This window comes from Rattus norvegicus, chromosome 9 (genome assembly GCF_021556685.1).
Source record: "Rattus norvegicus strain SHRSP/BbbUtx chromosome 9, alternate assembly SHRSP_T2T, whole genome shotgun sequence".
NCBI classification, from domain to species: domain Eukaryota; kingdom Metazoa; phylum Chordata; class Mammalia; order Rodentia; family Muridae; genus Rattus; species Rattus norvegicus.
In genome coordinates, this window is record NC_141542.1 from 53,199,790 (window position 1) to 53,206,050 (window position 6,261).

A 6,261-nucleotide genomic window follows, 5' to 3' on the forward strand; every position below is an offset into this window, starting at 1 on the left:
AGAATCCAGGGCCTTGCGCTCGCTAGGCAAGCGCTCTTCCGCTGAGCTAAATCCCCAACCCCTTCATTTGCTTTTGAAACAGTGTCTCCCTGGCCTTGAGACTGAAAATTCAGTGATGCTGCCTGAGATTAAGTATATTTAAGTATATTTAACCTGCTTTGTTTTTTAATGTGGGATCTTGAGATTGAACTCTGACCTTCATGCTTGTGTGGAAAAAGCTCTTTACAGATTAAGCTATCTCCCCAGCCCCTTAGACGTTATTTTCATAATAAAAGCATCAGAAAGAAAAGCTTTGAGACGGAGATAAGGCTAATTAATCTGGTAAAAATATAAGTATTTCATTTTCTCCCTGTTTTCCCCTTTGCTAAAATCACAATAGGCAGTTTCTAAATATCAGAGGTAACTCAACGGTTTGTGAAATAAATTATGCAGTGGTTGGAGTAATCATAAGGCTGGCCGGTCATTCCTTTCTTCATACCTTAGATGCATTCTGCCAGAGATGTTTCATTAAAGTGATAATAATGGACTTGAATCCAGCATCTCAACCTACAGACAACTACTGCACAAACATCATGACCAAGAAGCAAGTTGGGGAGGAAAGGGTTTATTCAGCTTACACTTCCACATTGCTGTTCATCACCTAAGGAAGTCAGGACTGGAACTCAAGCAGGTCAGGAAGCAGGAGCTGATGCAGAGGCCATGTTACTTACTGGCTTGCTTCTCCTGCCTTGCTCAGCTTGCTTTCTTATAGAACCCAGGACCACCAGCCCAGGGATGGCACAACCCACAATGGGGGCTCTCCAACCCTTGATCACTAATTGAGAAAATGCCTTATAGAGGCATTTCCTCAAGGGAGGCTCCTTTCTCTGTGATAACTCCAGCTTGTGTCAAGTTGACACCCAAAACCAGCCAGTACAGAGCCAATTCTGCTAATCAGTACAGGTCTGAGACTCTCACAAAGACAGAAGGTGCAGGCCTTGGGCAGCCTTTGCTATACTGCTACTAAGCGCCTGTCTCTGAAACTTTGTCTGTGGGAAATGATGCATCAAGTTTGGTCCTAGCTCAGCAGACAGCAATGACAGCTATGCATCTTCTGGGCAGACCACAGAGTGGGACAACTTCTTAGTGGCTATCTCAAGGTACTCCAAGCCAGTGCTTGCCTGGACAGTATGTAGTGTAGAAGGAGACCTAAAGATGTTCTTGGGGTAATGGGATGTAGCTCAGTTGGTAGAATGCTTGCCCAAGATTCAGAAAGCCCCGTGTTTGATCCCCAACAGAAGGTACATGCCCATCATACCCGTCTAGCTCTCGAGAGCTAGAAACATGAGGAACAGAAGTTCATGGTCACCTCAGCCATGTAGCAAATTCAACATCAATCTGGACTCTGCCTCAAAATCCAATTAATTAATCAAATAATTCTTTGAGTATGCCAAGTTCTAGAGCTGCTGCCAGCCAGTGACTGACAGGTTTCACTACAGTGAGCCTCTGTTAGAAGACACCCGTTGTGTCCAGCAGACCAGCGCTGCCTCCTCATAGCTCTTGGCTCTCTTGGACCCAATTTATTATCCCTCACTTAACTCAACTGTAAAATGGCCAGAGTTTATATTGACATGGTTCTGAGTCAAGGACAGAGTAAGGTAATGATAAAGACAGTAATGTGATTGATAATGATGTCGATGGTGATGATGCTGATGGTGATGGCAGCAGCGGTGGTGGTGGTGGTTTTTACTTCACCAAGTCTGAGATGCTGAGTCCTGCAGGGCTCTAGAAATTGACCTAAACAAGGGATTGAAGAAATGCCACACGCACAGGCACACGGACAGAAAAGCTGGGCCCAGGTGTCTTCTGATGGAGAATCCAAGACACCATGGAAGCTCAGTGTTCTTATTACCCACAGTCGAACAGGCAGCCAAGATGCTTGCCTACAGGCAAACAAGAATTGGTCTCATTATATCCCTCTGAACAAGGGGGCAGCTTTGCTCTCTGCAGGGGAGCAGTTTTCAGGCCACGAATACCTGGAGAGATAAAGCCAGCAGCGGTCACTTTCTTCACATACTGTCAACACTTGAACTCAGCTCCCGAAGGTTCTTTTTGCCACTTGCAGGCGGCATAGGGCTCCTTGACATGGCAGTGTCCGTGTCAAACAGTACACACTCACTTGGGACTTACCCCTCCCCTACACACAAATATAAAGAAGAGCAGGATAAAAAGTCAGAGTCATTCGAGGCAGCCCCTTTGCTCATACCCCATCTCCTTTTCCTGGTTGTCACTTCAGTGTTCAACACATTTCTCCTACCTTATAATTCCCCCGGCAGCTTGATGCAAGTCCTCCTCCCCGCCTCCACCGCACTCTGAGTCACTTCTTCTTTCCCTAAGGCAACTTTGTATCTGACCTCCGTGCCGCCCCAGAAAGATGAGCTGCACGCTGCTGGGGAGTCGCGCTGGTGTGTGAATAACCAGAACTGCTCACATCCGCAACATCTGGCCCCTCAGCACTCGGACGAGCTAATGAAATATTCAGAGGCTGGCCTCTACAAATTGGGATGCAGAGGTCCCACCCTCCCTTGGCTTTCAATTTCCTTTCTTCGGAGTTTAGTTCTCCAATATCAATTTCTGTTTGTGATAAATATTTAAGCACTCCACCTGCCAGGCTTGCAACACAGGGGCGCTCCAAGCCGCAAAGCCCCAGAGCCTCTGGCCACTTGGCCAGCCGACCTGGACCACACGCAGGGAAGATTGCCAGGAGAGCTCTACCCTGTATCCCCACAGTGACTGGAAAAGATCTCTACCTCAGGCTTGTCCTCTGTGTCCAATCAAAGGCTGGATCACACCCTCTTCTATCCCTCCACCCCGTCCCCCTGCCCAGCCAAAGACTGATCTAGGGCCCAGCAGGACATCAATATGTGGTTATCAAAGCAGCTAGACCAAGACCAACAGAGAAGCCTGTTGCAAAACTGGAGGTAACCTGGGAGCTGAGCCCACTCTGTTCATTCTCCCACGGATGCTCAGGGTTCCCTGGCTTTACCCAACCAACCCTTCTTCCTCTCACTTTTTCACCTTCCCTCCTCCTCCTCCTTCCTCTTCCTCCCCCTCCCTCTCCTCTTCCTCCTCCCCTTCCCCCTCCTCCTCCTCCTCCTCCACCTCCTCCTCTTCCTCTGTGTGAGACAAGGTCTCATGTTTCCCACTAAAGCCTCAAACTCACTATGTAGTCAAGGATGACCTTGAATCTCTGATCCTCTTGTCTCTAGTGGGAGAAGGGAGCCTGCTTCTAATGTACTTGTTGATGTGAGCATCAAGGACTGACTGCCCCAGGTTTCTGAAAAAAAGGCTATGGTCTTCATTGAGAGGAGTTTCCCACAATCCACTGCTAAAATCGAAGAGAACCTACTATCTTCTCTCTGGGACTTTGCGCATGCTAGGCAAACACTCTACCAACTGAGAGCTACACCCTCAGCTTCCCTCCATTCTTCACGACCCATGTCTGGGATGCTTTGATTTCAGAACATCGCTTCTAGGCTTTAAGAGGCTCTAGGAGCTGAGTTTGTGATGTGGGGATGAGGGGGTAACAACCGTAGAACATTTTCTATGTGATACAGCGTTTATCAATATCCCTGTATCTTCCAGGTGCTGGCCAATCTTAAGGCCAACCAGCGGTTGTGTTTGACATGTAGACAGCCCTTCAAGGAGTAGAGCCCAGAGCCTGCTTGCCAGTCTGCTGTGCTCACATTCTCCCAGAAGAATCTGACTCACCAGCTGTTTCCCTTGCCTCTCCTTGACCTAAAAATCAATGACACCAGAATTGTATTGATTAGGGCACTTTGGGGCTCTGTTTCTCCTCTCAGCCTTCCAAAACAGGAAGCAATCAGCCAGATGAGTTCCAGAGGACCTCATGGGTTGGCTCTTTCAGGGTTAGCTGTTCTTACCTCTGCCAGTCCCACAGCACCCATCTTAAATGAGATGATGCCTGGGGATCACAGATATCAGCAACGGCTGCCGGCATGGGTCAGGGGGCATTCCAGTGCATGCAAACCAACGTCCCGTAGGACAGAAACTGGAGAGAGACCTCTCCAGGCCAATCCCTGCAGTAAGTCTAAAAGAAAACCCTGCACGCAGACAGCACTGACCCTCAGAGAATGCTTACTTCTCCTGCAAGAGCGTGCATATTCCACACTGCCTAGTGCTCTGCAGCCACTGCTGAGGAGGCTGACACCTCCCCCCACCCGACCCCTGGCAATTCCGTGTAGTCCGCAGGTCTTGATAAAGCCACCTGCCGTCAAAGGAAAGTTTACTCAGGTGTCAGAGCTGTTTATGGAGAAAGTCTACAGAGGTGTATGGAGCTGCACAGACACCTGCAGACGCCTGAAGGGCAAGTAGAATCATCCATCACAGGGTTGCCCTGTGGATATCCTGGGGGCCCCCCACAGCCAGATGGTGTGGTCCCCAAGCCATTCGCTGCCTAGATGAACAGGGCAGAGCAGACAAAAAGCCAGGACTCTAGCTGCTATCAGTTGGCTTCAACTGGATTGTAACCACCTCCCCTCACCTCACCCCCCTCCAAGATCGGCTACTCTGTCTGAGTCTTCAGAGAGCCCCAAAGTTTTCCGCGCCCCTTTTCAGAGGGAACAAAGCCAGTGAACGCAAGCCCTGGGGCCCAGCCATTTCGTGGCCATTTGGAGCTTCGCACTCTTGGAAGAGGATGGCTGTACAGGGTATCTGCCCACTTTCAGGTTCCAGGGCTCTCTGGGATTATCCTGTCTAATGCCCTGTCTTCCTTGGTCTGCGCTGTCCCTAGAAGTTTAGACCTTTCTAACTCCTCCCCCTGCCCTTTGTTAATGAAGTCATTGGCAGTGCTCACTTCTTTATTTTCACTCATGGCCCGAGGAGGAGTTGCCTTGCGGGGTTCCCATAATCTTTTAGGGAACTTGACTCACAAAAAAGAACATATCCTTGGCCACGACAGAGAACAATTTCAGAGTGAGCAAGCAGGAAAGAGAACCGGGGGTTATTAAAAGACATCTTAACATGTATTTTAAGCATGGTGGTTAATAGAAAAATGAAAGTCTTTCAGGAAGAAATCGTGGTGTGCTCGAGTATGGAAAGAGCCCCATTACTAGCCGTCACCTATACCCTCTTGGTGACGCTCAAGTTCCTCCTCCAAAAGCCACTGAGAAGCTTTCTTTTGTTCACCACCTCTCTTTCCTATATGGGATTGTAGGGTGGCTCTGGGGGTGCCCGGGATGGAATTACAATTGTTAACACAAAACCAGGAGAGCAGAGTTGCCCCCCGGGAGTTAAGACACAGCCTTTCCTTGAAGATTTTTGACAAGCATCCTAGAAGACCACAGTTTCCAGCTGGAGAGGAAGACGGACCTTAAAAACTAATCATGATAGAATTCCTGAGTCTCCCCCGGTGAGACGACTCCACCAGATGCCAGGGAGAGGGAGCAGTTCTTCTCTCATGGCTCCCGCCATGCCCCTTGTTTTCTTTCGTGGCCTACTTCAAACAAAAAATTAATAAAAGATACAGTCCTGGCTGAGTTCAGTTTCCTGAACTTCCATCCATCTCCTTCCTGCCTCTTGTAGCATCTCTGGAGAGCGTTGGTTGTTGGGCTGATCCAGCCAGCCTCACGCATGCACACAGGCGAGCACTCCATGTCAGGTACACAGTGTAAAACAAGTCCTCAGACCAGATTACCAAGGGACTCAAGGAGAGATCGGAGGTCGGATGACTCATCTGGGGACAGCAGATGGGGACATGCAGCTTAATGCGGCAGCTGTGAAGGACATCACCTAACACACATCCTTCCCCAGGCTCCCTTCTGCCAAACTAGGGCAGTGAGGGCACATCCAACCTGCACACCACATGCAGCCAGCCAAAGCTATGAATGCCACCTAACACAAAACCACAAATCCAGAGCATTCTGGAATTAGTTCTTGTGGTCATTTTTAGTTCGTTTTTATTTGTTTGTAGCTCAATTAAATGGATCTCTGGGGTCAAATTGTAGACAACAATGCGATGTCAAAACATCAAAAGGTGGGCACTCCAGGGACTCACTCCTCCAGATAAGGAAACTGAGGCCACGGTGGCTGGCCAGGCTTGTGACTTTCTCTCGGGCCTGTTGACTTATTATTATCTCTCGTTACTCTGAGAATCCTGTCTTCCTATGTCTCTGGCCCCCGCATCTCCTACCCACTGCCCTTCAGCCGCAGCGGGTGTCTGTTCCTGCTAAGTCAGATCTGGGACACACTATCTGGTCAGCT

At 49.1% G+C, this 6,261-nt stretch overlaps 1 long non-coding RNA gene across 1 annotated transcript; it reads right to left on the bottom strand.

Annotated features, from left to right (window-relative positions):
- Positions 1 to 589: 589 nt before the first annotated feature.
- Positions 590 to 2,464, bottom strand: LOC120094844 (uncharacterized). The gene is made up of 3 exons (XR_015629077.1): positions 2,297 to 2,464; positions 2,016 to 2,176; positions 590 to 1,922 (listed from the first exon to the last, which is right to left on the bottom strand). It is a non-coding gene; the product is annotated as an uncharacterized LOC120094844 (long non-coding RNA).
- Positions 2,465 to 6,261: the final 3,797 nt, after the last annotated feature.